We start from the raw sequence: 9286 nt of genomic DNA on the forward strand, positions 1-9286 counted from the left end.
GACCTGTTCTTAAAAAATAAAACGGAGATGTTTACCGTGGAGAAGAAGCATCGCCGTTCGACCAGATATGCAATTCGCGTTGGTACCGGAGACCGGTATTTATGAGCAGCACGACCAGTGGTTGATCTGAACTGTGATCATGCAGGTGGGGGTTTTATTGGGGCGTATACCAGCGAATTGGCATTCCCTTAATTTTGGACAGTGTATACCGCCCACTGTATTTACGCTTTTTTAACACACATCTGTTGTCTGGTCCAGAACGAAACAACGGTTAATTTGCACTACCTCTGCGTGTTCCTACGTCCTTCAACACCCCAAGGATCATTCTGAAGCACCTGGTATACCCGCCGGGGCGCTGTTTCTCCTGCACTACAGCAGTCGCCTTGCGTGATGCGTCTCGCCAACATGTCGCACCCGGGTATGGTCCAGAACACCATCTGAGGAGTTCGAGCGCAATGCTAAACTTAGCTATCGCTCTCAATGCGACAGTTGGCAAACACTGGCAACTTTCTTTCGTCGCTCGTTCCTTAGTCTCGTCTCAGGCGTCTTCGTCAACGTCGTTAACATTTAATTTCCTACCTCACGTGTTAGTACGGGTGAAATGCGTAATACAGTGTATAGCGAATACGATAATCTAGAAATGAAGACAAAAGCAAACGGAACCTCCACGGTGAAGCGATCGACCTTACGAGCGATCCGTGATCGGCGTACATACTACCACGTTGGTTGAGGAGACGGCTATATAGGGGCGTCTACCGTGCTGTGCCTATCACCCGCGACGCATCTGTATAGCTGCAGCGAATGCCCGGCACGTATGCGGCGAAGCTGCACACAAGGTGATTGCGTGCACGCACGAACGCGTGCGCATGCTGAGAGATCCGTCAAACGCGGCCGATCCGGTTCGCTGGAAGCAGAGCCCATACAGCTTGCAGCGAGTCGAAAAAGTAATTGCTCGCCCCCGACTGAGCACGATTCATATTCGACGAACGAGCGAGCAAATCGGCAAAGAACAACAACAACAAAAATGAACAAAGGAACCGCGGCACAGCGCGGCGAGAACAATTTCTCTGAAGTCTTAATTCGTTTGCGAGTGCTGTGGTTACAAGCTCGCAGGAGGTCGCATATCGCCGTACTGGATATATTTCGTGGTCGGGGACATGGCACAAACTTGATTGCGAAGGAAGCAACTGCAGCATTGATTTTCCTCACCCCCCCCCCTTTTTTTTTTGGTTTTCAAAGCAAGTTATATATAGTGTTTGCAGTGGTCTGCGCAGCCGCTTCGTCTGTACGGTACAGCGCGTGCCTCGCGAGCTTCTATTTGTCCTTCGTCTTCACACAGAGAGCTGCGCAGACAACTATTAACAGTTAATTGCCAACGCATACAGGCTTCAGTTTATTACTTTGTCGGAAAAATAAAAAACAAGAAGGAAAAGAAAGACTCAAGGGTGTGCATTGCACGTCCAGGAGGGAGGGGCAGGGCCGGATGAGAGCCGTAGTGGAGGGGTGATCATAGCAAAAAAATGTATCGCTTTAAGAAGGCAGGAATAAAGAAACGAAGGAGGGAAAGAAAAGAAGAACCCGTTGCATAACCCATCGGTGACTGTCAAGAGGGAGAGATATAGACTTTTATTGAAGAGAGAGAGAGAGATCGGCCTGAGACAGTGTGCTCTATAGCCTGCTACTTTGCACGGGGGAACACAAGGTGAATGAAAGACGTGATTGGCCGAAGTAATCGAATGCTTTATGGGGTCAGCCATCATCGAATCGACACACTAGCAATACTTCTGAAGTATTACTGCTGACGTCGACAATAGTGCTTGGGGTGATGGCCGGACAAATCATCGTGTGTTTTCTTGTGTGTGTGTGTGTGTGTGTGTGTGTGTGTGTGTGTGTGTGTGTGTGTGTGTGTGTGTGTGTGCGCGCGTGTGTGTGTGTGCGCGTGCGTGCGTGCGTGCGTGTGCGTGCGTGCGTTTGTGTGTGTGTGTGTGCGTGCGCGCGCGTTTGTGTGTGTGTGTGTTTGTGTGTGTGTGTTTGTGTGTTTGTGTGTGTGTGTGTTTGTGTGTGTGTGTGTGTTTGTGTGTGTTTGTGTGTGTGTGTGACGACGACGGAACGAAGACCGAGATGACAGCACGACGACAACGGTAGACAAAGACGGCTACGAAGCTGCGCTCGTCCTTCAAGTGGATAAATATACTCCTTCGAACCACTTGCTTTAGAAACATTCCGCGAAGCAGCTGGCCCTACAGAGTGAGACTTACTGTTGCATTCTGGTGCATAACGTGTGGGCATCGAGCACACGCGTTTTTATATTAATTTAGAGGTTTCGTGCATAGGATGAGTCGGAACCTGTGCCACCGCAAACTGTCGGCGCCCATGTACATAGTATATAAGGAGACGAACTGCACACATTCTGTGCTGCTTCGCGAACTTTCCGGGCATATAACGACCAAAATTCGCGTCCCGCAGAAATTGCACGAGGTTTTTTTGCGAAATTCCAATAGATGGCCATATTTTCAGTGCGACGTGTGAGAGTTGTGTGCAATGCGCACGTTTATTCTCGCTGCGCTCCGGTGTGGGCAACAGCAGCGTTGGCAGGACAGGAGCGAGCCAGTGTATATCACGACACCGCGACGCATCCACCTCCTGCGATCTACTCTGGACATCGTAAAACGTCGCCATATCGCCGAATTCACCATCTTGCCAGCTCCTACTGGACCAGACGTGTGCTACGGCCTCTCTGGAGATCGTAAAATGCCGCCATATTGTCTAATTCACCACCTTGCCAGCTCGTATTGGCCCAGACGGCTGCTACGGCCTCTCTGATTGGTTCAATACACCGCCATTGCAGCAATTAGACAATAATGGCGGAACCTGATCATGTCCAGAGCCAACGTTTGTCCAAAACGGCATCGCTGAACACCGAAACTTGTTCGTATAAACAAGTATTATAATATAATATAGAGGGTAATCTGGCGCTTACCAGTATTTTTGCTAAGGTTTATGGAGTTAAACTTCAATGTAACGCGAAATAACGTGACAAGTCCAAAATTGTCATGTCAGCTCTCTTTTAACTCCTCTGAAGCAGCCCACAAGCTTCACTAAAAAACACTGTGTAAATGGGTTTTGTGGGAGCTGTGATGTAGCGGAGCAATGTACTTTGTACCACGACAATTAGAACGAAGAACAAAGAAGCACTTTCCGTTTCACTACCGTCATAGCTAGCCGCGGAAGCCCATTGCTTACAGCTTACACGTAACACACGAACCGTAGCACCTACAGTGCAAAGATGGAAGTGATGGACAGCGTCCACGGAATCGCAATGAAAACAAATGTAACGCAGCAAACTACGGCTAGCCTTTGTAAAGTGAAGCTTCGCTTGTTGTGGTTTAGTCGTTCCTTGCTTCAACTTTTAACGCCACAGGAAATCGTTGTACCTGGAAACGCGATTTAAGATTAGCACAGCATCGCGATAGTACGACCACGGCTACATTCTCTACAGCTGCTAACAATTAGAACGTTAATAGGCTGAAGTTTCAACTTTGCTTCTTTTTTATCGCTTTATTTTTAAAATTTTGGTAACATCTTTGTAAGACAAATACGCAAACGCGTATTAGTGCTTGGTTTCTTGCTGACCATTGTTCTCGTCCAACATTGCCAAGCATCTATCTCATTTACACTGTTCAGAAAGCGACGTCAAACACTAGTTTCCAAGACTTACTTGAAAACGCATAGCTCGTGTTCTGACTGGCTTCTTTTCGAGCTTTCGACTGGCTTTTTTTCAAGCTTTCGCTGACAACAGTCAAGCGTTCTAGCACTACAATGACGTGAAAGAGCTTTTAAAGCGAAAGCTTTATTGGCCGCGAACTTGCGATTTCGCCGTGGCCGTGCTCCGAGGAGGCACATGACGTCACACCACGTTCCTCGTCACACCGCGTTCCTCGTTGTTGCGTTCGCCTCCGCTGGCTTAGCCAGCTGCGTCGCATGCCTGATAACGTGTCGGATGACTGAAAAGGAGTGCTCGCATGCGCCGCAACCACAGTTGAGGCGGCAGTATGGACGGCGACAATTCTGACAAGCAGGCGGAGGCCTGGAATCGACAGCGGAACGAGATGAAGAGGAAACGAATCGCCCAGGAAACAGACGAACAGCGCGCCGAACGACTGGCTAAACGCCGCAACATAGCTAGACAACCAGACTAACCTGGACTTGCAATCAAAATTAACCAAGGCTAACAATACTATGCCTTCGCTTTCGCTACGTATACCCTGGCATAGCCGAGCTAAGCCACAGCCAATTTTTCATTAATAGCCTACCGACAGGATCATCGTATCGCTCTAGCTGATACGACTTGCGTACATATCTAAAAAGGAAAAGGACGAAGCTTTGACAATGCGACAAGAATTCCTACTAGCACGCGCGGCTTGACGCTGTGCTTGACCATGCCACCATAGCTTGGAATAACTGCATCTCGCAAAAATCGAACAGAATATACAGCTTTTCCGGCACGACCTGTTGTGAACGTTTTAATTCGCAACTCGCCCGCTCAACGAGCTCGTGCGAACGCATAACTCGACAAATGACGTCTGCTGGCGGATGTTTTAACTCGTGGCGTGCATGTCAAGGGCACGAAGCGAAAATTAAAAAGAAAAGAAAAAGAAAGAAAGTTGCGTGACACTGCAAACACTGAGCCACAACTTCGCTCGATCTACGTGCCACATACAACGGCCGCTCCCAAACACGTTGGCATGCACTTACCCGCTTGGCGTGGTGCAGTCCCGCCCGCCGTGGTCGATATTTCCGGGAAACCAGTGTTGAAAGGCCGCCCGGCTCCACCGCAGTGTTGAAAGGCCGCCCGGCTCCACCCCACAAAAAAACGACGAACGAAAATCTTCGCCAAAGCCACTGTCAAACGCTCAGTACGCAGCTAGCTTTTTTTTTTTTTCATTTACCGAAGGTTGTTCATCGGCAGCCTCGCCACAACAAGACCACGTGCTTTTCTTTCACCAATGATGATAACGGGGTCAGTGATCACACACCGATGCCGTGGGGCCGTGTCCGTCACGCCGGCCGAAAGAGTCACGTGTAGCCAAACTTCAGATGCCTTGTTCTGTGGACCAACGCCTCCTAAAGGAGGCGTTGTGTGGACTCACATGTGCCCACGAAACGCAGATTCAGAAACTCCGGGCTCTCGGCCGAAGGCAGTCGCTCACTTTTTGACGATTTCTCGACGCAGTAGGGCGCTGTTTTCGAACTCCTCCACTGCCGCGCATTCCCAATGGTTCGACCGCTTCGCGCGTGCCGAAGTTGTGAGAAACAGTGCCGAGACGCTTTGTCTACGCTGCTTCCCGGCCGGAAAGCCGTCGCCCTTTTCTTGCCGAGACTTCGCAAGGGATCGCTTGCCAAACACACGACGGTCGCGTTTTCCTTTTTTGATTCGCTAACTGCGTCTTCGCGTATTGCTCCCCCGAGTTTTTCTGCTTGCTCTCCATGAATCGCGGTGCGGCGGCGGTGGGTGGAGGCAGCCCTGTGGAAAGGAGGACGAGCCGGAAAAAGAGATAAAAAAGAAAAAGGAAGAGACAAGAAACGCAGCGGCTTGAGAAGAACGGCTGGCACAAAACGGGCCAGCTCGCCACCAGGCACCGCCACCCCCCGTCGCCGATTGGCGGCACCACGGCGCCATTGTGGCGAGCAGGCGAACCGCGCAGATGCAATAAATACAGCGCGCGCCTTTTCGTTTGTTTGCGCGCGTACAATTAACCTTGGCGACGGTTGGGGATGGAGCCAGATAGCGGAAATGCTAGCAGACAATGCCAGATGCGTTTCGTTTGTGTTGCAACAATAGGACGGCCGAATGTGGGAGAGATATAGAGAGGAAGAAAAGACAGGTCCAACGCAAGCCTCGGAACCTAAGCTTTAATGAAGCGGCAATTTAAATGCTTTGCAACTATGGTAGGATTCAGTTAAGTTTAAAAAAAAATACCGCAGTTGGCAATGAAGGCACACGGACCGCACCAGGTTGGTACTCCGCCAGCCAATCACAGAAGCAGACGAAATCGTCGTCATGCGATCAGTTCAAAACGGCACCGCACTTGATACCTGCGGAGCATCTGCTGTTCTTGAAGAGTTTTTTTCGTTGGCGGAAGCGATGAGATGTGCAACAGACATGGACAAAGTGCATGAAGTCTGAGCATTTCACTCTTCAAAAGTCCGCGGTACAGTTCGATTCACTGCTGACCCCGTTTTCCTCATGAAACTTCACCGCCAACTGAAGTGTAACTTGTCAATAAATACTTTTAGCGCAGCAAGCGTTTTATTTATGTTCAATAAAGAATTAGGCTTTCACCTTGCAATAGACGAGTGAAAACTTACAAAATTACGCCCTTGTAATCTTATTTTTGTGGTTACCGCCTAATTAAGGTTACAGGGAAAGTTTGAAGTACGAACTATTTGCAGCCTCCCGGAGGAACAGTGGCTGCTGGTTATGAGAGCGTGGGCGGGGCTTTACTGAAGACTTGAGTTACATCCGACTACATAGACGATGAATATAATTTTATTTACTTTCATCGTATGTAACGTGTAATATCATGCAATGTTAGTGTTTGTCCCGGACAAAGGTCAAAACTTGACTCCCGCGCAGTTTTTTATGTTTATGCTCTTCACCGCCTCCAAGCTACGCCGAAATGCGACCTACTGTATAAAAAAAAACTAAACAAAATGCGAAACACGGATTAAACGTCTAGCAGCGATATCTACAAGGACGAAGGCAGTTTATGGCGTTTGCCGAGGGAAGAATGGTGATAACAAGTGTATGGTCAGAAAAGTACTGCACCTATCTGAGAAAAGTACGACGTGCGTCAAGGAACATTTATGGATTCTGTACTTCTTGCGTCACAGTGGAAGTTACCCATTCAGGAGCATTGGCCAAAAACGCGGGCACACCGATTGGCATATTGGCAAATAATTCGTTAAACGTAATCCATTATTCCTCGACTAGCCCACCGATGTAACGCGCTAAGTCAAAAGTTGTTTATGACAGTATTGATGATGATGCAAGAGAGAAACTATGATGATAGTGTCATAATCATGTCGTCAATAGCCATCTGAAGTCAATGTTTTGGACTTTGGCGTACTGCAACACTCCGGTGACAGCGAAACACTTTGGTCGTATGTGAGCTGACATCACGGTCTGCTGGTTGCTATAGGAGGCGCGGGACACAGCTTTTGCCCCTACAGACGATGCAAATGAGAAGGGAAACCACAGCCAGAGCGTAGTGTTTATGATTTGACAACAATGTAAGGAAAAAAAATATTGCGACTTATGCGCGCCACACTTTCCTGCTGCCATCCTCAGATGCATATTTTTTTTTCTTTTCTTGCATATGTGTATCAAATATGTGAATCCTTAACCCTAACACATGTACTGTGTACGTACTCTACAAATGTCGCCTTCAGGCGAGTAGGGCAGACACCGACAAGACTGGCGTATCTGGGTGCCAACCGAGAAAGGCGAATCGCTGAAGAGCGAACTTGACGCGCCAGTTCATATCAACACCATGGTAACAATCGCTCATATCTTGGCTCTTGCAGTTCTATGTCAGGTCTTTCAGCTTTACCCACCGATTCGCCGTTCTCGTGGGGCAAAGCTCACTGAGATTAGTAGGCTGTGAACCGTCACTTGCTCAGAGAGCCAGTGAAACTAACATGGAGTCAGGTTACATGGATAATTGTTTCGACTAGCTGATTCGTTTTTTTTTTGCCAACAAGCTAATGACAACAAAGAAGACATTAACAGAAGCGCCGAGCAGGGGCCAGCAACAAGGAGGTCTCTGGTTCGCGTAAAAATAAGCCATATAATTTACTAGTCATGCTACTTGCAGCGCTGCTCAGCACTGCATTAATTATTGCTTAAGCGAGAAAAGTCATATCTTACAGAAAAGTCCGTAGACTATGCTTCTATGCACAGACGTCTGCGAAGCGATGTAATGCAGGAAACTTTTTTTTCCGAGTATACTGAAGTATTGTATTTATGTTAGTTTTAGACTGTAGAGGTGTTTTCGTTAGAAGAATATTTGTTTCGAAAGATCCTGTCTGAATACATAGGAACGGAGAGATTGTCGTTCTCGGCCAACATGGACTACACCGATATTGATTAGGTTTGTGGCTTTTAAATGACGAAGCTGAAATATAGTAACTGTAGTAAGTGGATATTAAATTTATGCTATATATCTTTAGAAAAATAATTGACAAATGCAAAATAAAAAAAAGATAAGGTTTATGTCTATGTAACACAGAACACAAAAAACATATCAGCATTTGGTAATCTGTACCTAATAATTCACCCAAATCAGACATACTTGGTTAATAAATGTCTAATACATTACTCTGAAACATACACTCATTGGAGAGCAGGACCATTGCGAAACCGTTGCAAACATTTCGACAATTTCAGGTAAACTACAAATACGTAGGTATAACACATTTGTCTGTTTGAGATGCTGGAACAGATGCAGCTTACACTGCTGAGAAATCTCTTTATGGCGCAGAGTTACAGATTTGTAAACTTAGTGCTTCTATGTTCTCATTTAACTTAAAGTTGTTGGCTATATTTCAAAAAATAAATAAATAAATCTAAATCAACACTCTGCGACGCGGGGTTACTAGAACTTTCTCAAGTACAGCAGACTTTATTCAATAGATCCAGTAGTTGTCTCAGGAGGGCATTCCTGCGTTTTACACGTATTTCAATTGCGAAATCGGTGTTCGCCCACACTTAATGCTTCCTCTTAAGAGCTGGCAATAGGTACATCCATTAGGGTATAATAACTTGTATTATCCATATAATAAACTTGTGTGAGCCAATTGAGTTGTGTTATTGCTCACTTACAAGTCATGAAAAACGAGAGAAAGAGGGTAACGATACCCCCAACAGATCCGATCTGTCGTTGGTATTTCTTTTTAAATAAAAATGTAAAAACCGTCATACCTTAGGTAACGAAGAACACGATAACCTCGAGGAGCTGCACGATCGAAGTTGACATGCATCACATAAAATCCTTGCACGGTGTACGCCGAAACAGTCATAAATGGTTTTGCAGGAGTACCGGGTGGGGATTTATTTAGGAAAAGATAGCCAGGGCACACGTTTAGGAAATGAATGAACGTTTATTTTCACTGCTACAGTTACCCTTTGTATATATGAAGCCTGTGCTTTATACCATATATACGACTTAATGATCGCACAATGTATTTCGTTTACTGATGGATTAACAACCTCAAGCACGCAAAA

The 9286-nt window shown here is 46.8% G+C and overlaps 1 protein-coding gene across 1 annotated transcript in view; it reads right to left on the minus strand.

The window, feature by feature from the left end:
- The window catches only part of LOC135911490 (4-galactosyl-N-acetylglucosaminide 3-alpha-L-fucosyltransferase FUT6-like), a 68672-nt gene extending 63056 nt beyond the window's left edge, over positions 1 to 5616 (minus strand). The window contains exon 1 of the mRNA XM_065443804.2: positions 4756 to 5616. The gene's annotated coding sequence lies outside the window, so the exon portion shown is untranslated. The remainder of the gene's footprint in view (positions 1 to 4755) is intronic.
- Positions 5617 to 9286: the final 3670 nt, after the last annotated feature.

The sequence above is a fragment of the Dermacentor albipictus genome, chromosome 10 (genome assembly GCF_038994185.2).
Source record: "Dermacentor albipictus isolate Rhodes 1998 colony chromosome 10, USDA_Dalb.pri_finalv2, whole genome shotgun sequence".
Classification (NCBI taxonomy): domain Eukaryota; kingdom Metazoa; phylum Arthropoda; class Arachnida; order Ixodida; family Ixodidae; genus Dermacentor; species Dermacentor albipictus.